We start from the raw sequence: 24,118 nt of genomic DNA on the forward strand, positions 1-24,118 counted from the left end.
CGGGAGCGGGGCACAATGGGGAACCCTGCTCTGCAGGCAGAAGGGCTCCAAATCATTTGAGAGACATATTCATTATATTCTTTCACGGGGGTCTGTTTGCATTGGGTTTAGCGGTTACTTCCCAGACGGGGTTCAGACCAAATAAAGATCATTGAGCGGCGAGGGATTCGCTTGGGCTTTCAGGGAAATGTGCCTGATGCGGGGCACGGCGCAGCCCGGCCGCTTGGCTCACGGCTGCTCCCGCTTCCCTGTTGGTTTGCCTGGGATTATTTTGTGCCCATTGCCGCCACCATCTCGAGATTGCACCAAATCACACGGCTCACTTTTTGCAAAAGGGAGAGTTTATTTTCAACAGTGCATGGGGGGGCGGGATTTGAATGGGAGATAAGTACAGGCAGTTCGTTTCTCTTACAGGAACAGAGAGGGTGCAGTACAACAGCAGCAGGGCTGTCTGGCCTGGAGAGGCTCATGGTCCTCCGAGCCACAAGCACAGCGCCTTCGGGAAGGCTGCGCTCCCACAGCTCCACAGACCCAGGGATTAAGAGCAGCAAGGGCCAAGCTCTGCTCCATGAGCAAAGCTGGGGGCTAAAAGCTCCCTCCAATCTTCACACACACCTGGTATTTCACCAGGTGTCACAGTGACTGGCTTGGGTCTCTCTGTCTAAGCGCTTTGGTCCTGCTCAGGGGTATTGAGGGCACTGAAGGCAACGTACAGGAGTGATGTGGGATGATCCCTTGTGTTTCCCTGGCTCCCTCCCCATGGGTGGACTGGCGTGATTCGAAGTGATGCAGAAACCCGCTGTGCTCATGAGTCAAAGCTGCCTCCTCTCTGGGGTCAATGGAGAAGCAGTTGAGACCCTCTTGGAGAAACTTGAAGAAGTCAGGTGGCAAGTCCGGGCAGGTAGTAGCCAACAGCGAAAAGGAACCCACAGGCTTGAAAAATCCCTTCTCCACTCACTGGGATCTAGGAAGGAAAGAAAAAAAATGGAGTGGTTACGACCTCTGTCAGGGAAACGGTCCAACAGCGCTCAGTTGAGAACAGACCAACTTGTCTCACTGATGGTGTGAAACTCCAATACTCTTTCCCTCCTCACCACACATTTCTCACAGCTCTGGCCCACTTTTCCCCCTTCCCAACTGGGAAAACCATGGTCCTCAAGACACCGAGCTTACCCTGCGCCCTCCTCAACCCTCTACCTCTGCCTGCCCCGCACACCACCAGCCAGGGGAGGGCTCACCGCTTGTCCTTCCTCCCTAGGCTTTGGGGCATGGGATTACTCTGCATGTCAGAGCCACTAAAGGCACAGCCCTCTGATGTTTTAATCTTCGTGTTAACTTTCCCTGCCCTCGGCGCCCTTGCCTGGCTGGAGAAAGTGATACCAAGACACCGAGCTGGAGCCAAAGCTGTGACACTCAGCAGAAGTCCCCTTCTCAGCTTTCCCTGCACCTCCCGTGCTTTGCCCCACACACCTCACACCTTGCAGCACGTTCTCATCCCTTTTTCCTGATTTTTTTCTCCATTTCCTTTACACTTTACTGATGTTGAGGGTATATTCCCTAGCCCCCAAACCAGTCCCATCCTTTTGCTGTTCTTGCTTTGCTTTGCCTATAAACTGTTACATTGGAAGGGGTAAAGAGTAATATAACTAATCCTTGAGCACACTTGGATCCAGAGTGCAAAAGGAACCATCAGCTGGCTAATTTATTCTTTCTATTGCACCAAATTGTAATTTTATAAAATATTGCAAATTTTATAAAATATTTGCAAGCCCATTTTAAGAGATAAATCTTCTGTGTGGCTCTCTAATGAGCCGCCCTGGGAGTAGCCGGCATGTGATCTGCTGTAGGTCGCACCACGACATTCCCGGGCTGTGACTGGATGAACCACCGTAACTCTTTGAACTGTGCAAATACTCTACACTCTGGGGTCCAGGCTGCAATTTTCATGGGTATTTTTTCTCTCTCTTAAAAATAGATCTTCTGTAACCCCTTTATTGCAATATTCATAAAGCACTTGATGGAAATCCAAGGAAAATCCCTTCCTTTTCGCAACTTTGAAGCAAGTCTAAAACTTAAGAGAGGCAGAGGCCAAACCCACTCCATGTGCATGTGTTTGGGGAAGGACGAAAGACTGTCTCTGGAGAATTAGGGTGCTGAGAGGAGGGACCTCATGCTGGCATGCGTGTAGGGAGACGCAGGCTGCAAGAAGCCAAGGCTCAGCACCTTCTTTATCCTATGTGAGATCAGGAGTCATCCCCAATGTCACCCCAAGGCTGGTAAGGATGCTGAGGTCAGGGCAGATGAGATCTGAATGGTGGTGGGTGCTTTTGCAAGCCCAGGAGAGGAGGAGGAGGCTGAACCCTTGTGCTCACCAGGGAAAAGCCTTTACCTGGCAGGTAAAGCTCCTTGCCTTCTGCAGGCACAGAGTGAGCTGGCTGTGGCTTACAGAGAAACTCCACTGTGGTGAAGATAGAGAGGATGCTCCTTGGTACCAGATACCAACCCACTCTGGAAATTACCCTTTGCCTGCCTGGTGGGTTTGCAGCTTCTGGCACTCAGTAACTGAGGGAAGGAGGGGATGGTCTGACCCAAATGATTTGACATAAGCTTTAGGAAAGCCCAGATCTCCTGCACGCACTTTCTCTATAGTCAGAGTTCAGCCTAGCACTGTGGGTGCCTGCAAAGATAGGGCTCCATCACGACCTGATCCCAGCCCAATGCTGCCTTCCCTCCCCAATGCCCAGCGCAGGGAAAATATCCCACAAACTAGCATGTGGAATTATTATCACTCTTTTTTAAAAAAGCAATGCATAAATAATTGAAATTACAGTTCAGCCTCTGCCCCAAGACTTGCTCCTGTGCCTCCTTGTGTCCTTACAAAGCCAGCACTGAGGTTTATAAGCTGACAAACTGCCCCGCCACAGCAATTCTGGACGGTGGGAAGGGGAAAAAAAACACCCTCAAATAATGGTAAATGGATGCAGAACACTCTGCCTAATCAGATTCCTATCCCCTATTGAGGCCAGGAAGGAGGGACCCCGCTCCTCCCCTGCCCTCAGCCCAGCCTCCGCTTCACCGGCTCACACGGAGAAACTTTCTGGACAATTTAATCTCGCCAGGGTGTTACTTAGAAAAACCTTTTTCACTGTCAATTTCCCCACCCCCCCCTTCCACCCCTCCCTTTTTTTTTTTTTCTTCCCTCCCAGCCTTGATTGAATTTTGCAAGCCCCTGATATCTTTCTTTTTTGTAGGGATGCACGCTGCTTATGCAAATACCAGCCTTTCATACCAGCCTCCCTGGCTCAAGCCCTCCAACTTGAATGTGACCAAAAGCTGTGCTCTCCCCTGCTAACTCCTTAGCACAATTACACCTCCATTCTGCTCCAGGGGCCCGGGGAGGGGGAAAAAAAAATCATTTTAAACTAATAACACGTGCTGTTTGCTTTGGATAATTACAAGGGAGCTTCGGCTTCTAAGAGCTATGAAATATTCCGTTCAGCGGGGTGGGAGGGAGGCTCCGTGTTACGCCTACGCTGCGAGTTTTATCTCCTGGCGGAGATGCTCACACGGCCTCTCGAGGCTCCCTCCATCTCGTGCTCATCCTCTGCACCTGGGCAAGCATTTACATTTCCTACGGAGGAACTTCCCAGCGCTTTGGGCTACAGGAGAGAGGAGAAGGCGGCTGACATTTTCCTTATCTCAAGTTACAATTTCCTGCAAGCATCAAGATAATAAAACATCGGCGATGGGCAAGATGAGTGAAATGAATGCGTCGGCTCTCCCGCGGCAGCGCAGGAAGGACCAGGGAGAAAGGACACCCGGGGGACGTGGCTGCTCCGCTGGTCCTCGTTTGCATCGTGGCCCTGACGTTATTGTCCTCCTGCCTTGTCTGCTGGGGAAGTTTATGTGGAGGGCTTTTGCTTGGGCGAGGAGGAGGAGGGGAGTTTTCCCCAAAAGCACCCAGGAATCTGTCAAAAGAGGGACAGAAAAGAGAAGAAGAAGAAGAAGGGAGACAGAGAGTGGGAACGTCAAGGACCCCTGACTAATGAATAGCAAGTTTGCCCTTGAACCTCCCTGGGCTTTGCCATTCCCAGGCTCCAAACAAGGGCTGATGCATGCTTGGGCCCAGCTGCAGGGGGACCGGGCTATGGTTCATCTCAGACACTTTGACAGCCCGGGCCTTTTCCCCACATAGCTCAGACTCGCCTAACTACTCCCCTGGCAACAGCTCAGTGCAGGAACCTGCGCTGAGGCCCTGCCTGCTGCATACAGAAGTACGAGGAGGAGGAGGAGGGGAGCTGCTGGGAGAAATTAGCTGGAGACCAGCTTAACCCATCAAATGCTGGGCAGCCATCACCAGCCCCAGCGCTGTTTGCTCAGCCCCGGCACCCTCCACTCAACCCTGGGTGCTCACTGGCAAGTATCCATGGTGGAGCTGGAGAGGGGCAGTGGTAGGTTAGATGTGCAGAGTCGCTCTGTATCACAAATCCCATGACCCGCTGCTTCACCATGACCCAGCCTGGTGAGACCTGGTGAGACTGAAGGTCCTCATGGCACCAAGGATGTAGGAGGGAGCCAAAATAGCCAGCTGGAAAAGACCACCAGACACCGAGAGGAAAGGGCATGGCCTCTCCCTGGTGCAGCAGGAGAGGGCATCTCTCCCTGCCAGCCAAAATGAGGGCAAGGGTGGGATGAGAGGCACAAACTTGCCCCAGCCACTCTTTCTGCATTGCAGATCAAAGGCTGGGGACGAGATGGCCTTGGGGGTCTGCACTGAATGGCCGGAGAGAACAAGCACGAGCACCCGGCGGCTCTAAAATGAGACTCAGAAACGTTCCCACATCCCAGCCCCATATAAATCAAGGGGGAAAAAAAGGGGGAGCTCTGTCCCAGCCTCTATTTTTACAGAGCATCTTTCATGTGCAGCCCCTGAGAGAGAGGGCTTTGCCGAGCTTGTTAAGGATGGCTCCAGCGCCAGGCAGAGAGGGGGACGCACCATATGGAGAGGAGAGAAAGAAAAGGGGACACTGAAAATGGAAAATTATGCAAAGCAGGAGGAGAGGCGCTGGGGGAAAAGGGGGAGGGAGGCAGCGAGGAGGTGGGGGATGGGGAGAGGGGAGGATGGAAGGGAGCCCTGACTTGGGGGACACCACAAGCTGGCATGGGGGCAGCAGGAAGGGACAGAAGTTTCCCGTGATCAGGTCAGGATAGCCCTTGGCACCCTTGGGTGCTGTCACCAGAGGCAGTTTTACAGCCTGGCCTTTCCTGAGCAGATTTGGGCTATGACAGGGTGATGCCTGGCTGGACTGTGGTGGGTGCACCCTGCTTCTGGAGCCATGCCATGCTGGGAGATGCAGCAAAATGGGGTCCATGGTGACCTACTTCAGAGGTGTCCTCAGGACCTCCGTTACTATGGCAATGAGGTTGCAAGCAAACGTGTTTTTTGGTCAAGATTTTTGCTTTTCATCAATCACAAAAACTGGATTAGCACACGGAGGTGCCAGGGCATTGTATGAAACAGTCCTGGCCAACAGCAATGATAGCAAGGGCCCAAATTGGCCCTGGGTCTCAGACACCAGTGGACACATGGTGGATGCTTGGGTGAGTCTAAGGAGAATCTGAATGCAGTTGCGAGAGCTCTTCCCTTCCTGTTGGACCCCACAGAGTCTGGGTGCCGCAGGGTGAGCTGCAGGCCCAGTACTGTTCAAAGATGCTGTGCAAGCATTCCAGTCCCTTGCATGTGTTACTGCCCAGCTTGTGCTCAAACTCCAGCACGTGGCCTAACACAGTGTTTGGAGAAAGGACTCAGCTCTTCCCAACCCAGCTGTGGAGCTCCTTTTGTCTATCCTGGAAACCTTGTTCACCTTTGGGAAACCGCCCACCCTGTCACTGTGACAGCTTCTTTATCCCAAAGCCACCCTGTGCCTCAAACTTGCAGGACTCTGCTGGCTCCCTGTCATGGGCCACGACCACCTTGCACATCCTCACTCAGTGCAAGCCTCCTTCTCCGGCCCATCTTTCAACCAGCATGGAAAGCCACCCAGTTGGTCCTCCAAAATCCCTACGATTCATGCTTGTTGTTCTGTGACCCCTGCTTCGTTCCCTCCATCCCATTCCCCTCTTCTTTTGTTCAGAGCATCCAGTGCTTTTCATTCACCCTCTTCAGCATCACCCGACACCCAGGAACAGAAGCTGCTCCTGGCTCCAGCCTCTCCTCCGACTTGGCCCTGTCACAGCCTTTGATCTCACACCCATATGTACCACATTGCTCCTTTTTTTAGCTCTTTGTTTGTTGCATCAGGTAACCTTCTCTTGATGAGAGAAGGATGAATCTTGATGAATCTCGAATGGATCTCTCCATTAATCCCATCTACTGTGCTTCCCTTCGTTTACCATTGGGAAATTTGCCATCAGCCGTCACAGTCTCCCCACGGCTCCAAACCCTCATTTCGGGCAGGTATGGGGCAGATTCACGTGGGGCCAGTGCACAGAGATGGGCTGGTGCAGAGACAGGCGTGGGACTGTGCCTGCAGAGATGGGCACGCTTGCCCTGGCATACACGTGTTCCTGCCTGCACATGCCAACACCTACATGTTCCTGCCCACGTTCCCGCTGCCGGATCCAAGGCTGTGGGGTTTCAAGGGAAGCTCTTGTTCTCCACTGGGGCACGGGCAACACGGCTGCAGGTTGGGATTTGGGCTGTTTGGTCTTACAGTCACCAGACTAAAAAGATGCTGTGTCCATCTAGTTTCTTCAAGAGCCATGCCCTGGAGTAAGGTTACATGTGCAGGCCAGATCCTCCGTAAAGCCCTGGAATAAGCTGTAGGCACTGAAGAGGATTCATCTAAGCAGCATACAAAGAAAAATAGCAAAAAATAAAGTTCACGGGGGCACAAGGAGAAGAGAGCTTCCACCCACAGAGCAGCTGTGTGGGGCTCCAGAGACAGGCAGGCAACGTGGGAGATGTTTCAGAGCTTGCTCTCAAGATGATGCATTTGCAACCGCTTCCCTTCTGCAACTACTGGAGGTAAACTGAGCTACTTGCCCTGCAGAGACACATTCTAATCCTCAGGCACAGGTACATGTCCTGGGCTGCTTTAAGGCTGGCTGGCCACTGTGGCAGAATGATGCAAAAATGAGATGTGCCTTCATGGGAGAGGAAGAAGAGCAAAATACTCTCTCCCTCACTATCCTGACACAGGCAAGAAACTGCCCCTCCAGGAATGAGCCCAGCCAAAGGGGCTGTTTGGTGTTCTTGCTGCAAATTACCCCCTGCTAAGAATGGGTGGGGTGGGGGGAGCAGATGGGATTCAGGGTGTCCTTTGGATCAGGCTGGCTTCAGCTGCCGTGCTGGAAGCTGAACCATTTCCAAGGAGGATACGGCAAGAACAGTGAGTCCTGCCCAAGTGACGGTCCAAAGAGCTGGCACTTCGTCCTGATTCAACCTTGCCCCAGATTCCCGCCCTTGGCATGCATCCAGGTTTCTTTCTCCTTGACCCATCTCCATCAAAAGAAGCGCTGTTACAAGTCTCTGCTCTGAGTTTCTAGTCTACAAATAGAAGCAAACCAGTGCCTGCTCCAGAGCTGAACATTTCCACTAAACCCTATTTTGATGCCTGTCCCAGCCAAAGAAGTCTTTGGGGACAGTGTCACTTGTAGGAGATGTTAAGTATTTAGGCCTCCAGCAATACAAGACACCGATATGATATTAAACTACACAATTGCTATATGTCCCTACACGCCTGCCTTGGCTGCAGAGATGCCCTGCAAGGGCCCATCTCCAGCAAATATTTCTCTGGACAGGGACAGGGAGTTGGCTGCCTTGAGTGCTGGGGCACGATGTGTTTATCGGGCAGCAAAGCTGGCCCTGCCATCTCTCCCGGGGGAAACTGTGCCATGGGAGCTGCTAAAACAGCATTTCATTTCCAAACAGGACCCCAGAGACCTCTTGTGTGAGGGATTCAACAGAGCGAGGCGTGGTAGCGCAGAACAAGGAGACACGACTCCAGGCTAAAAATAAGCCAGACCCCAGGTTGATGGACCCTATTGCTCTACACCAGGGTTCAGGCTGGCCTGTCCCCTTGAATCAGTGCCAATGTCTCCTACACCACCACTGATGGGGAAATGGTAAATTGGGATTTTTTCACCTCCCTCTTTCCCCCGTTTCCCTCCCCTAACTCCTTTTCCGCATCATAAGCAAAGTCCTAATAAAGCTCCCATCCCCACTGCCAGCCCTGCACCATGCTCCCAGCAGAAAAGAGATGCAAAGCCACGCTTGGAATCTGATTCCCCGGCTTTAAACGCTGCTCTGCCAGCAAAGTGCGACTTGAAAGCTCCCCTGTCACAGTTACAAAGCTCCGAACAGCCCTTCCTCGGATAATCACGCTTATCTCCAGATTAAGAAAGAGAGACCTGCAGCTGAGGCTGGTCACATGGGCTGGGATGTGGGCAAATCTCTTTTAAACAATCCCCATATAGCTGTGACCTCCACCGCAGTCCAAATACACTGTCCCTCAGTCCCACTCAAAAACCAGCTCTGGAGACATGACGGAGCATGTGAGAGAAGACCAGGCTGGAGGAGGGGGTGGGAGGGAAATCAGGGAGGAGGAGTGAGAAAGCAATGGAGAAGAGGAGGGTGAGAAAGACGGAAGAAGAAATAAGTAAAGGGAGGATGTGGGAGAGGGAGAGGAATAGGATGTGGTGGAGAGGGAATAAGAGTCCATGAATGGAGGGGGAGGATGATGAAGGACAGGGAGGTCTCTGCTACTCTTCCTGTAGGGGATTAGTTGTCTCTGCACTGTCCTCAGTTTAACTCTTCCCACTCTGTCCCCGGCTGGCAGCCCAGCCTGATTACGTGACTCCAGCTGTGCCAAGCAGCCTTGGCAGGGCGAGCATGTTACCTACTTTGCTGCCACGGATTCATTAAGAGGCTTTGCTGGTGTGGGAATAGTCCTCCCAACGGGGAAAGGGAAAAAACCCCTTCAGCAGATCAACATGGCGAAGAGCTCTGACAAAGCGTTTCCACAGCCCTGCCCAGAGTTTGGGAGCAGAATTAAGGAGAGATAGGGATGTGCAAATGGGAGACGAGGGCCAGAGCTGGAGGAGATCAGCTAGAAGGGGTCCCTCAGCTCAGGGACAAGGCAAGCACCAGACAGGGAGAGAACTGCAAGCCCTTTGCCTGGTTCTTCTTTGTGATTAAAGGCCACCTTGCATCTGGGTCAGGCACGAATGACACATTCACCCTCTGCATAAATGAAAGGTCCAAGCAACCACAGAGAGACTTTTTCTGACAGCAGGTTCCCCGCTTGCATCCATGTGGGATCAACACAATTACTTTGCAATGGAGGAGTCCAAACAGCTCTGAGATGGGCATAGAGGAAGAGCACTCGGGCTGCACCTCTCTGAGGATGCCCATGATCTGCTGGCACTGACTTGGGGCTTCCAGCCACGGCCACTGGCTGCAGCTCACAGAGGGACCGCAGTGCTGCCTCCCCGGCTGCTCATTATTCACCCTGAGCAATTAGGCACCGCTGATGTCACATGAAATTGCCTTTGTTCTCCAACTGAAGACCTGTGTTTCATGGGAGTCCCTTTTTCTTGCACATTAGTGATGAACTGCCCACTGTACCTACTGCTGGAATGGTAGTGAGGATTTTGGGGCACTCTTTGGGCTCCCTCAGAGATGCCCTATGCAGGTTGACGGGGAGGTGTAGCCTGGCCCTGACAATGTTCCTGGACTTCTCTGAGCACAAAGCAGAGCTGCTCCTCCTGCAACCCACTCTGTCCTGCTGCTCTGACCTGCTGGGGACTTGTCAGCTCTCCTCCAGACAGCTAGCTTTGTCACTTCCTGGCTACTCTACCATCTCTCCATGTCACCTCCCAGCTTCCCTCCCAGTAGCAGAGGAAAGCCCAGTGCAGCTGCAGAGCCACTAGGGGAAGAGGTGTCAGCCCTTCCCAATCCAAACCCTGCTGATGCCAATCATCACCTTACCTTGTTCATCAGGACCTTCCTTCTCCTCCCAAGCCAGCCCATCAGAAGGAGTCAACCCTGTGCTCTGCTGACCAGACCAAGCCATCTCCCACCTGGGCCATCTGCAGGACAAGCCCTGCTCTCCATCCCTTCACTGCACTAGGACCCAAGTATGGAATATAAGGCAAAGCAAATAGGAGCAAAGGTGAAACTGCGTGCCACCAAACTCCACAGCAGGCAAGTTGTGTTCCAACAAAACTTCCCAGAATGACCTCGATTTCAGAGCAGCCTTGGGCCATCTAACTCCCTCTTTTGGCATCCAGCAGCTGCTCAGACACAGACAGGACCACAGACAGAAAAGACATCTTGGCCAATTAAAGAGTTTTTTCCCGTTCTGCTCAAGAAATGTATGTGGGCCCTTAAGTATTGTTGATTTAAGGGAAAGGATGCAAAATTAATTTAGAAAGGAAATTAATTAGATGTGAACTGGTGTTTACATCCCTATGCATACAATGATTTCTTGTGTGAACCTACAGAATGCAGATGGATGGATGGATGGATGGATGGATGATAACAGCACTCTAGGAATGACATTATGTGCTGGTCCATACGCTGGGGATGTAGAAAGACTTTTCTCTGCATTGGTAATTAATAACTCTATCCTGAGCAAATGTTGATAAATCCTTTATAGCGCACGTTATCTCTGTCTCTCCAACTCCTGTTCTGCATTTCCATTTGCCTGTTTCCACTGCTCCACCCCTGGCACCCACACGCTTCACTTCCCTCCCGTATTTTGTAACTGGTAGCAGATTTGACTCCCTTGCTGGAGAAGCAGGCAAGGGTTTTGTTACTGGGGCTTTGTGTGAGTGATTGCATGTGTATGTGTGTATACAAAGATGGATATAAATCCAATGGAAATAAACACCTTTTAAGGGACTTGAGAGACAGACACCCAGGGCAGAGGAGAAGAAAGAGCCTACAGACCCTCAGCCAGACAATCAGCCAAGATGAAGAGAAAGAGCCAGTGAACCAAAAAAAGGCTCAGTTCTCTTTTAAACCCTCCATGATTTGCAAGGAAAGCAGCAGATCCCATTGCTGGGAAGCCCAGCTCTGCCGATGCAACCCTCACCCCTTCTTCTCCCAGCTCCACACAGCTCAATTACCCCAGGCTGCCAGGCTGCACTGAGCACACCCCCACCACCCCGCATCTCCCCCGCCGCTGAGACAGCTTTCGCCAATGGAAGGAGTACAAATATATTCATTGGCACCTTATCAGACATGCATGCAAAACTAATTAACATGGGGAGACATGCAAGCTGCCACCCAGCCACAAATACACACCCACGAGCATGCACACACACACGCACGCATGCACAAGGCAACCCTTGTCTAGGGGGGACATTCAAAAGGCTTTGTCACTAATTTAGGCATCTGTCTCAGTCTGGTCTGGTCCTCCTGGCTAGGCTGGAGTTGTGGTTTTTTTCCCACTCTGTTTGACAATGCTGGGAACATGCCCGGAGACCCCTCATTCAAATCACCCCTTGACAATGGTCTCATTGTGTGAGCATATAGAAAAGGGAAAGGATGGGGGAGAAGATGTGGAAGGGGGGTAAGGAATTAAAATGTGAACCCAAGGAAGTGTTTACTAACACAAGCCTCGCAGCTGCCCCGTCTCTCCTCCACCCCCTTCTTCCGCCCCTGGCCACTCCAATGGCCCAGCTTGTCCCCAGTGTGAGGGTGGGCAGCGGGAAGTCAGGACAGTGGAGCGGGAGCGGGAGCAGGGCTGCAGAGAGATGCATGGAGGGATGGCAGACTGGAGGGATGAAGCCTCAGGGCATTCAAGCCTTTGGCAGCAGGGGGGCAAGTACAGGTTAGAGAAGAGAAGATAGAGCCAGAGATGCCTTGGAGAGGATTAGGGACTTAAAATGTCCTGGGAAGGACATCTTCATGGAGGAGCAAGGGATTTATTGGTATAACCACTCCAAGGCTTTCCAGGCAGGAACAAAAAGTGTATAAACCTGGCCTCGTGGATTTAGAGCAAGTGAGCAGCCTCACTGCATGGTTTGGACTGCTCTCTTTGGTGCTGCTGGCAGACGTGATACAGTGTGAGAAGAAAGGGAGGGAGCAGCAGGGTGTCGGGACTGGGGGCTCAAGGGATAGACCAGACTCCCTTCAGGACCCCACTGTCTGCCTATTGCTAGTTATTAAATACCAGGAGTTAAAAAAAAAAGGAAAAAAATGCCCCAATGCCCTGACCACCCCCTAGCCACGCCTGGGGAAGGACATTGTGAAGGTACAGATGGGGGCTGTGAGCCCCCAGCCCCACCGCGCTTGGCTGGCCTTGGCAGATCTGTTCAGCTGGAAATGCCCATGAGCCAGCAGGGCAAAGGAACAGGAGCTGGGGAGGGGGAGAAGATGATGACAACGTTTTCCATATATGCAAATGCATCCGCACAAGATACCCAGAGGGAGACAAAACAAAGAGACCTCAAAGAGGCTGGCTCTGAGACCTGCACAAAGCCAGATACCTCTGTAAACCTGCAGTGTTTGCACGTGAGGACCTGTGCCATGCAAGATATGATGCTGCCCAGAGGTTCCCCCCCATCTGAGCAGATACCAGCCCAAAGATAGCCTGATTGAGGAGCCCAGTGAAAGCTGCGAAGACAAATGCCACATTCCCACATCCTCCTACACAAACAGATGCACCTTAGGAGTACAAAACTATTCCTGTCCATCAGCTTAGTCAGAGAAGAGAAAAGCTGTGATGCAAACCCACATGAGCCCTGCCTCGGTGGGCAGAGGTAGCCCAGCTCCTCCGACATTGCTCCTGCAACCAGATCCACCCCCTAGACCTTTGTTTGTTTTCCATAAGAGGAAAGCTAAGAGATTCCTGGACATTGCTATAAACAAGGCAGGGCAAAATGTCGCACAGAAACTCGAGAACACGCATGAGGCAAAACATTTCTTTCCCACAACCACTGCGACAAAACAAGTCACCTGTGCAAACATTTCTGTTTTAAAAAAGGGAAACTACTGCCAAGTAAGCAAATCTGTGCTTTTTATCCAAACAAGTGGTTGTGAGCAGTTTTACTGCCACATTCCTGTGCCCCAATACACAGGGATAAGCACTCGGCACACAGTGACATGCAGGGACTCGGGGACAGAGCTGTTTTTTTAATAGGGCAATGAAGACAGTGAATGAAATAAAACCCTACAGAGATCAGCTTGCAGGAGTCAAGGCTGAGAAAAGCTATTTGACGGTAAAGGGAAACAAGGACACTCATGATTCTGCTCTCATTTCCATGCTGTAAATTTGGGCAGCTTTTACTGAATGCAATTAAATCATCACTTAGGATTTAACTTGGTGAAGCTGAGGACAGACCTCGGTACAAGACCCACCTCTGGGCTCTTCCCCTCAACTTGCTTTGCAGAGGTCAGCAGGAGTCGTGGAAAAATTGAGTGACAAAGCAAAGGAATTCATAGATCCCTGCCACTGTAGCCATTTCAAAGGCCCCTCTAGCTCCTTCTTGGCTGTTCTCTCCTTCACCAGTGATTTGCTGCTTTGCTCATGGAGTTTTGGCTGCCGGGAAGAGTCAGTACCAACCTGGTAAGCACAAAGACTCAAAGGTATTTGGGCATCTCTTCCCCTTTGTCTCTAATGGGAGCTGAAGACCTCATCAATCCTTCAACACATCCATTCCCTGTCTCTGACAGCTGATCCTTCCTTTCCTGTATCCTTACAGTCCTCGTGTGTATCCCATGCATGACCCTTGTAAGAAACTCTGCAAGACTCTCTGTTATTAAAACCTATTTGACAATTCTTTAAATTTTCCTTTATTCTAAGACAGTGCATTTCAAAGGCTTTTGCTCACCAGAGCTTATGAAACTGTTTAACACTCTGAGTTTCATAAGCAACAAGTAATAAAACTCCTCACCTACTTGCACCACACAGGTAAGGTCACCTCACGGCTGTGACCTTAAATCTATACATGCTTTTCCCCTCAGACACTGAGAGGTGTAAATCTCAATATCTCATTAAACAGATCACTCAGAACAGATTGCCTCCCAACATAACTTTTCAGCTGGCCACTACCCACGAGCGGATGATTTTACATGACATTTATTCATGCAAATTGCAGAGGCTGTAGTCTGGTTACCCAGCAAGAGCGTAAAAAATTACAGTTTAGATGCATAAATGCTGGCACCATCAGGGAAGACACAATGAGACTGAAAACACATCCCTGGGTTTCACATACAGGGCAACAAAACTTAGAGCGAGTCCTCATCAGATGGAGGCTTATCAGGAACGACCCCCAAATGACCCAGGGGAGGCAGAGAAAGGCACGTGCGAGGCTGCAGGGGCTACGGAGAAATGAACTTCTCCTGCTGCATGTGCAGTAACCTGCCATGGGGAGAGCACACGCAACATTTTACGTCACTCACAAAGCCTACTCTGTCCAATAAACTGGAGAAGTAAAACAAAGCATGAAATCCAGGCATAAATTAGCATCCCTCTAGTCTAGCTTTATTTGTGCTGCTGCTGCTGTGGATTAGCATCTAGCTGGCTGACAGGCTGATAGGCAGACAGAAACAGGGAGAAAAAAATAAAAAAAAAAAAAAAAGGAAAAAAATCAGTAGGTGTCTTTTCTTCCCTATGGTTCCTGGGATGTCTGCCTTCAAAGTGCAGGCAGCGTTCATCCCTTTAGGACCAGAATTCTTCCATCTTCCTGTGAGAGCAGTAGGCTCTGCAGGAAAGCAAATCCCCCTGAGATGTTTGTGCCTGCACCCTGTGGAGCCGGCACCCGTCATCTAATGCGAGCCCTGTGCAAACCCGTCACATCCTCAGCCGGCATCCCTCTGGCATCCACAGCATCCCTCTACAGAGAGCCAGAGCCCTGGGAGCAGTTACGGTGTGGGGCTGGGAGACCTTGAGGATAGCACCTCGCCGCAGGCACACACAGGGAGCAGACACCTCGGGATTAGCTCTGGATCATGTTCACCATCGCTTGCGGCAGCTGCTTCCTTCACTGCTTGCAGCCACGGCTCGGTTTGGTACCTGATCCCAGATGACATGACCGGGATCTCATGCCGGCATCTCCTCTCAGTTTGTGTCAGAAATGTGTCACTGCCAGCTCCTCGGGCAGGAGGACCTGCAGAGAGCTTCCATCGGGCTGACACACAGCCTCCCGCTCCTCGGGGCTGCGTGGCAACATGAGTGGTCGTCACTGGAGACGTCCCTTCTCTCTGGGCTTGGTGGCCTTGTGCCCACACACCCTTTCCAAGCACAGCCAAGAGGGCACAGCACCAAAGAGGTGCTAGTCCAGTCCAGCCCTTCCCAAACAAGACAGCCCTGCCAAAGGACACATTTCTGCCCTAGCAACTTCAGGCAGCAGAGAGGAGCTGGGATGCTTGTCAACACAGCTCTTGTGCCCAAACTGGGGGAACAACAGCAGCAAAACTTCACTGTGTTCACAGCAAACTGCAAAGCCCATTTCTACCCTCACTGAGCCATTCACAGCTTGTCTAGGGTCTCAGGTCACAGGAGACTTCTAGTCCCTGCCTTTCATTTAAGGAGCCAAACACAGAGCTCAGTTTTTAGGCTACGGAAAGTAAATTTTCAGCCATTTTCAAAGGTGGCCTAGAAACCACAGACTAATTCTGCACAGCCATAAAGCAAGTCCCTCAGGAGCACAGCACGCAGGTCAAATACCCTGTGTCCCTGTCTGCACTACAACTCTTACTGAGTGGGTCTGATCAGAGGACACAAACGTGAACATGCCCCACAATGCAGAGGATTCCTCCTCGGCAGATCCTTGCAGCTCCCAGCCCCTCAGCCAAGTGCTCTGGCCCTGTTGAGCACTGGTGCCAGCAATCCCAGGCTGATCCTGGTGGTCAGGTGCTGCCTTTGGAGCATGGAGCAACCAAAGCCTTCCTTGCAGCAGGCATCTGTGGCTGTTTCTGCTTGCTCCATGCTCAAATGGGTCAACACAGGCAGCTCTTCCCCAAAGGAGGCACAGGGGCACTCTACAGGGCTTCAAGACAGCTGCAACTGGGAATAGCCCAAGCAGAGATGTTCTTCCACTCTTGCCTCCCCTAGGAGTGCTTGATGCAAGGCTGGAATAAAGCACGTCACCACCATCCTCATCCCAGTGCACACAGCAAGACAGTCCCCTCCACATCCCCACACCCAGAGAGGAATCTATGGAAACATCCTGTGGTATCAGTAGAGCAGCTTCTTCTATGGTTTAGGAAAGAAGGGAAGAAGAACGAAGAGAATGTAGAAATTGGAGCCTTTGTTTCCCAGCACTCAGTCATGCTGCTGATTAGGTAGCAAAGACCAGCCATTTCCTACCACATCCTCAAGCACTTGCAGCAATAGCAGGCACTCCTTTAACCTCTGGCATTTGGGGATGGGAAGGAGGCAAGGAGGCAGAAGTCAGTCAGAGCCTACAGAAACGGAATGAGCTGCAGGAAAGATCTTCCCTTTGTAAGGGAACAGGCCCCTCATGGACTCCCCAGCCAGCTCTTATCTATGTGAACTATTTGTTTCCTCCCCAAGCTCTCAGCTTGCTCTGACACATCACCCATCCACCTGATTGCAAGCAAAATGAGTCAGATGGGTCCCAGGCTCACACCCACTCATGAGCCTTCCATTTCTACTCTGCTTCTCAGTGCCAGGCCATGAAGAAGCCCAGTCTGGGGGCAGTGCAGGACCACAACTGCTTGAAATGCTTGTACAAGTCCAAACTCGTGCATGCAGTTTGCCCTTCATTTCGGAGAGCTCCAGTACTTCTGTGTAAGACATATTTAAACTCACACTGGTAATAGCACGTTCAGACAAGCAGCCACTGGGACCAGGGCAGTGCCTATGAAATGTATCACAAATGGACTGAAGGAGCACATTCCCTTGAGACACTGGTCCAAGTGGCAACTTGGGACATGTCTACGGCAGCCTGGGGAGATCTTGCACGGTCCCATGAGGACACCACAGAGACAGCATCTCCTCCTCTGGCTCTTAAGCAGTCTTCCACAGTGCTGCACACAGTACGTGACCTCTCAGTTAAAGCAAGGACCAAATAAATTTTAGAAGGCATTTTTATTCTGAGTACTGGCTGTGTGGAAGTCAAATACTGTTTTTCAAGCTGTTCCCAGAATGAGACAGAGCCATACATGTCCACAGGCACAGCAGTGTCTGCACAGCTTTATCCCCACCGCCTCCAGAAGCATGTACACAGATGTGCATCACTCACTTGGTCTCTTACAGAATAGGGTGCCAGGGACCAACAACACCAGTTATTACCTTCCAGACCACAGACCTCTGTGTTCAAGTTTCTAGGTGCCCAGGGCCACACAACAGTGGCTGGTATCTCTCCTGAGACCCAAGCCAGCCACTATTCAACCCAGTGTGATCCATGATGCTTTTGAATTGCCAGGCTCTCTTTCACTCCCTGTTCAGTGTTATGCAACATCCTGGACTGTCAGCCTTGAGCTTTGAGTCTCAATCCCCAAAATTGTTAAGCTTCATTCCAAAAAAGTCAAGTATATGGAGGGGTTTTTTTTCAGACTGGTAATGGCTAAGCCCTACAAGGTCTTTGACTTGTTTCCAGAGTTTTCCTTGCAATGTCCCTAAATACATTTCTTGTTACCATAATTCTATTACTTTTAAGTGAGAACTGAGACTTTTAAACAGTCCTTGATTACACTTGCTGTGGGTTTGCTACAGACACCCCAAATCCCAAGCTTTGTACTAAAACCCCTGTGAATTATTCTAGTTCAGCCTTGCCAGCTGCTCTTCTACCCAAAAGGCACCTCCCCATGAGAGAAGGATAGTAGAAGAAGGAAAGAAAGCTGGAAAACAGCCATTTCTGGGACTACAAATGAAATCAGAAGGAACAGTCCCAAAACAGTCTCCTAGCCTTGGCCACCAGCAGCAGCTACTCCTGAAGCTCCCACCAAGTGAGAGCCAAAGGAAGAGACACATTGATCCTGCCTTGCCAGATTTTATGCCAAGCTTGTCAGCAAGGCATGCTCAGCTTTGGCTGCCCAGGAAACACAAACCTCTCCTTTGTATGGCTTTCTGGACACCTCCCGCTGCCGTCCCTAAATCCCAAAGACAGTAGCATCCCTTGCAAGGTGCACACCATGCCAGAGACAGAAAAGACAAGCTCCTCACAGCCTCCCAGCCCCAGGCCTTCTGCCAACACCGTCCCAACATGGGGCACACAGGCAAAAGAGCTGCCGGAGGAATCCACGCCAAGCAGGGCTGAGCACGACCTTTCTGCTTTACAACAGTAACCTGAATCCTAAATACTGGATTTCTAGGCACGCATTAAAGCCATGAGACAATGGAGACAGCGAGGCTGGGGCTGGCTGCAAGCCAGCTCCGTGCCGGCCCCGCCAGCACCCGATGTTTCCTATTTCCTTCTTTTTTCGCCCTGGCAGATAAGCAAAGTCCCCCTAAGCCAGGAGGAAGGTGCATGCACAAGCTCACCCATGACCTGGGGACTGTGCAGGACTCACCCCCCACAGAAGGTGGATGCCCAAGAAGACCCTGAGAGGTGGTTGCCTTCCTCTCTCTCTCACTCTCTCATACAAGCATTGCTTCTTCTTTAATTGGTTTCATTCATGGCGGCCCTTTGCTAAATGTAATTATGCCAGGCTCTCTCCATCTGTCTGTGTTCAGGAAGAGCCATCGCTCTCACTGGTTTTATCTTCAATCTTTATTTCTGCATTAATCCTCCCTCTGCAGCTCACATGCACAACAATGTCCAGGACCTCCTGAAGACATTTAGGCACCGAATGAAAAGCAGGATTTGTCCCTGGGTCTCTCCTGGCTAGAGGACATTTTTCACAGGGAAAGCCCCATACCGTAGTCCCTGTCTGTAACATCTCCATCTCTCAATGATACATGCACAAGCCAGTCCTTTTGCAGACACTCAAGGGTTGTCTGGGAGCCCAGGCAAGAGGAGATGGCTTGATTTTGTCTGCACCACAGAGATATCTCTGTCCTTTCTTCCCAAGTCTGATACATAAAGATAGCAAGATGTCTGCTCAACTTGACATGGACCACTTTTTGCATTGGAGACGGCATTCAATCCTAAACTACCACATTCATTTTCCTTCCCAGGAATGCAGACAGGGTGAACACAGCTGAGCACAGGGATTAACAAACCTCAGCTCTGCAAGGGCAGCTCACAGCTGCATGGCCGAGGCTGCAAAGCGCCCAACGCACCCAGAAGGATTTCATCCTTTGGGGTGCATTACCCAAGGTCCTTACAACTTCCTCAGAGAGGGGAGGTAGATCTTGGGGGAAAACACAGTGCTAAAGAAGCTGTTGGTTTATCAAGAGACCAAACCCAGCGACACAGACCCTGGGCAACCAAGCACCATCTGGTGACCGCCGGCTCCTGACACAATAGCCCACGTTGGCATGTTTATGATAGAGACCAGAGGCGGATTCCCATTATCCCCATCAGATCCTGTGATGTGGTTTCAGGAGAAGGACCATGAGAAGCAGATGGGATGGCAGAAGAGAAAAGAACGCAGTGAGACAGACAGACAGGAGAGATTTATATGAAGCTAAAGCGCATACCCATAAACATGGGATAAGTAAATAGCATGTAAGTATGAAATTAAATGCAGGGAATCCATGGCATCCAGTAATCAGTCAAATATCTCCTTCACCTCTTTTTCAGTTTATCATTGGCATTTTAAAATGAGATATTTATGCCAATAAGTAAGCCAGTTGTATATTGTAACCTTGCAAATACGGGCTTGGATCTGAGAGATTCGTCCCGACAGACAATTCATTTTTACAGTTATTTTTGGACTCCCGGCTTTTGTGGAACACCGGCTCTCTGTGTTGGATTTTATGCCCCTGAAATGTATTTACAATGCATGGCATCTGTATTGTGCATTACACACTTAAATCATTGTATTTCATTCATCGCTTGTAAAAAAAAATATTGCAATATTCTGAAGCTCCAAATACTCAAATTCAAAATATTACTGCTGCGTTTTCAGAGTAATGCTATAAAATAATGTTGTATTTTTAGATAAAGGAGGGAAAATTGATCATGAGGAACATGGATTCCCAAGATATGGGAAGAAGGGGAGTCTGGATCTCACACCACGATAAATGGGAAAAAAAATAAAACTAAAAGCTGAAAAACCCACAAAGGTTTATTTTCTAAACAAGAACATAGAAACATTTTGTCACTTAAACAAAGGGAGGAGGGTGGGGGAGGCTCCGCATCCTTGGCTTGCTCTCTGCAACGGACAAATACTATCAGAAACAAAAAGCATGGCATAGTTAGCAGGAGCTCAGTGCTTTAGAATTAATGATATGTATTTAAGTTCCTTTTAGGGGGAAGCCTTCTGCAATCGTTGGGGGGGGGTGGAAATCATGGTTTTAAAGGCTTCTGTCATTGTTGCCTACGAGCCGAGGAGAAAGGCACTTTCTTTGTCATCCGGGGGTTTATGGCAACACCTTAATGTGTCCTTTTCATAGGTGAAGCAAGGCGCACAAAGCAGCCGCGTGCCAACGCGTCCCCCCCGCCACCAGCAAAATAAATAAATGGAGGAACGCGGGGACGGCGGCCGTCGTAATCCCTCAGCAAAGCGGCAGCGAGGATGGTCTGGCGGGGTAAATATCGCATGTCTCCTGCCAAACCCCGCGTGGGCTATTGTCCCACCACCCCTTTTAGATGTCATTAAGGATTTTTCGCATACAACCAAACAAGCGGAGGGGATGAACGCACTCGCTTCTTCCCCACCAGTTGGAGAAGCCATGACGAGGCGGCTGGGAGCCGGCGCAGGGAAAACACAGGGCAAATTAGGAAGTATGTTAATTCAGTTAATATCACAGAGGGGCTGGCAGGCGGGGGGGGGGAGGTGTGCGCGCAGATTTTCCGCCCGAGGAAGGAGGTGGCAGAGAAAGAACTGGGGCATGCCAGCTCCCGTTATTGTTCTGCCTTCATCGGTAATTAGCAAGATAAGGAGGGGACGGCGTGAGGGAGGCAGCGTGGCGAGGACAAGGCAGCGCTGCACCCCACCTCATGCCCATGCGGCCATCTTACAGGCGGCACTCGCCTCCCGCAAAATGGCCGCCAGGGCCCACACTGCCTCAGGCCCGCAGCTGGCCTGTCCCGGCGGGCTTCCTTCTGCCAGCCCTGAGGCGGTGGGCACCCGGGAGCAGCGGCAGCCGGGAAAGGGGGGGCCCCAGGAGAGAGGGAGTTGCCATGGTGGGCCAGAGTGTGATGGCGAGCGGCCATCTTAGCCTGGGCCCTCATGTGCCAAGGCGCCGGGCACGCAGCGCTCCCTCAGCTTTTTCCTCAGCCCTCCTGCCTGGAACAGTCTTGATACGCTTCTCCGTCACCAGGCAGCACATATTGCCCAGGCCCTGCTCATGGTCATGGAGGCAGCTGTGCCCTTTCCGTGGCATTCCCCTTGGACAGGAATGGCGTTATCCCCACACGGACAGCCATTGTCAGGGCACAGCTCCCTGCCTCAGTGTGTCCTGAGAGTCCTGGGCACTGGACTGGAAGACAAGGCCTGGACAGATGCAGCAGTCTGAGAGCTACAAGGCAAGATGTCACCTGTCCACCATTCTGAGAGTGAGTTATAAGCAAATTCTGCCTTTCTCCTAGCCAAAACAAAATAAATCCCAAAGCAAAACTGCAGAGATACCATTAAAGAAGAAGTGAGCTTCCTAAACCTTAATGTAACACAAATTTAAAACAAGGTCAGTAATAAAAGGATAAGACACAGTTACACAGAGAGCACAGACAAAGCTACAGCTACATTTCCACTCCACAGGAGCTCTGCAGTGGACACATCAGCATCGCTCAGTTCTCCAAATAAGCAACACCAAACGCCAACCAAGGAACCCTCATCCCTGATCTCAGGCTGTCTTCAGGAAAGGACCAGCAATTACTGACATTAAAGCAGTATTTGGGAAGTGTTTCACCTGTCCTTAGACATGACAAGGCTATTTCACATGGTGTGATAGGCACATGACACAGGTTGAAAATTCGGCATCTGCTCCAGTTCTCTGTAGAGAACCAGAGGGTGACTGCAACTGCACGCAGGCAGGGCCGTGTTATACATCTCAGTTAGACAGTGAAACATAAGGGATGGCAGGCTAGCTGCTCCGCTCCAGGGTTGTCTACATGGAAAACCACACCATTATAATGACAGCACTATAGGTCAACCGCTGCTGCTCCTCACCACGCTGGTTCACATCTCCACTCTTAAGCTGGCTTTCTCCAGTTCAGCTTAAACTGCTTCCAGTGTGACATAACTGGTATCTGGGAGAGTCCTGCCTTGTGCTAAAGTAAATATCCACGGAGGTTGTACACGTACAGCTCCTTGCTTTAAAATCCAGCCCCCAACCGTACGTCTGTAGCTAGACCTGCCCTTCGGCTAACCTTTCTGTACTCCGCACACTTCTGGGCTGTTCACAGTGCCCGTGAAACACTATTACACCCTGCTTCCCTTGGGTGCTAATCCTGCTTGTCAACCCAAAGGCAGAAGCAGACGGTGGCTTGGCATTTTGATTACGTTGTGATCTGTTTGAACCTTCCAGACTCTTTTGATGTCTGTGCAAATTTGAAAGGGGGAGCCTTCATCCCCCACAATGAAACTGTACTATGGCATGGTGAACCATCTCGGGACTCCTGTGTCCGTAGCCATCACTAGATTTGAAGCAGGGAGGGGAGTTGCAGCTCCTCCAGGAAGAGTCTGAATTTCAGACTAACCAGTTCTGGCCCTGAGCAGAGAACACCACGGGGACAGCGTGTTGCTCTTCAAACAAATGCATGCGTAGGGGAGTGTGCGCATGCACAGAGACACCAGATTTATACAAATAGATGCATTCATAGGAAAATGCAAATAGCATCCTCTTCCATCCCAGGCTCCCTTCGAGCTCCTGACATCCCAAGGTTTCAGAGGAGTACAACTGAGCCTCAGATCAAACATTAGCCCTGCGGGGGTTCCCTCAGGGAAGCAGCCATGCACTGGGGTCTTTTCCCCGCTTCCATGTGAGGTTTCCCGACCCAGCCTTCCGTGGGTGCTCAGTTCTGACACGCGTACGACACACGCGCCCGCATGCAGAGCCTTGCTAAAAGGTGTTCTGGGAATTGAGCTCCACTTCCTCTTTCTCCTGAATCAATTGTCATAAACCAGCTTTTGTTTTATTTTTAACAAAGCGACAGAAATAATCTCCATGCACAGCCCTTGCCACTCCCACGTCCCTGTCCTTTGGCAGAACAAGCTGCCCAGGGTCCCCGAGGACGTGGGCATGGGGAGACAGCAGGTTAAGAAAGACCAGGAGAGGCTGTTTTCTGGTGCACAGAAATCTGCTGCTCCTCTCTTGAACCCATGGCTTGGCAGGTAGCAAGACAGTGGGATGGGAAATGGGTTGGATGGTGTGCAAGGTACTTCCAACCTCCCCAACCCAATTTACAGCTTCACTGCCCCCTTCATCCCCAGCCCACTGAAGTACCCACTTTCAATCTTCTCTTTTACCTTTTACCAGAGAAACACTCTGGTTCTCTCGCTCTTTGGTACCAGCAAGAGGTGACTCCTGCAGCATCATTGCAGAAAACGATGGGTTGACATGCACCTTGTGACAACCCAAGCTCTGCCTGACTGTGGCACACCCCTGTCTCCAGCATGGCCAAGGACCCATCCCTCCTCCTCCTCCCATCCCACATATCCAGGTTACGGACTCAGACACATATGGAGACATTTCTAGATGAAACCTATCAGTGGGTGAGTGGCAGCTGAGCAGGTACCGAGCAAGACGTGGGGCCAGACAGCAGCCAGGGGGAAGGCAGCGGGTGGAGGGAACGTGCCTCGGGAGGAATACTCACAAAGGGCTGCTTTCATTAATAAAACATTCCCCCCTCAGTTGCCTTTTGATTTGGGTGTAAGAATTAACCCCATCTGCCCAACAGCACGCAACCTACCAAGTCATGTCTGCTGAGGAAGGCTGTCTGACGTGTCTGCCCAGTTGCCACAGTTCCCCTGCCCACACTCCTCAGCTGCCCAGACTCCTCCAAACAGCTCACCAGCCTCGCTGGGTCTGCCCTATTGAAGAGATCCTCTTCCCACAACATAGATTAGACCCAGTGAAAATAGGCTTAG

General features: G+C 51.0%; 1 protein-coding gene across 1 annotated transcript in view; it reads right to left on the reverse strand.

Annotated features, from left to right (window-relative positions):
* Window positions 1-323: 323 nt before the first annotated feature.
* Window positions 324-24,118, reverse strand: part of LOC126636950 (translation initiation factor IF-2-like) — a 46,256-nt gene continuing 22,461 nt past the window's right edge. Inside the window, exon 6 of the mRNA XM_050309739.1 lies at window positions 324-964. The gene's annotated coding sequence lies outside the window, so the exon portion shown is untranslated. The remainder of the gene's footprint in view (window positions 965-24,118) is intronic.

The sequence above is a fragment of the Myiozetetes cayanensis genome, unplaced genomic scaffold (assembly GCF_022539395.1).
Source record: "Myiozetetes cayanensis isolate MyiCay16 unplaced genomic scaffold, myiCay2020 scf14, whole genome shotgun sequence".
Taxonomy (NCBI): domain Eukaryota; kingdom Metazoa; phylum Chordata; class Aves; order Passeriformes; family Tyrannidae; genus Myiozetetes; species Myiozetetes cayanensis.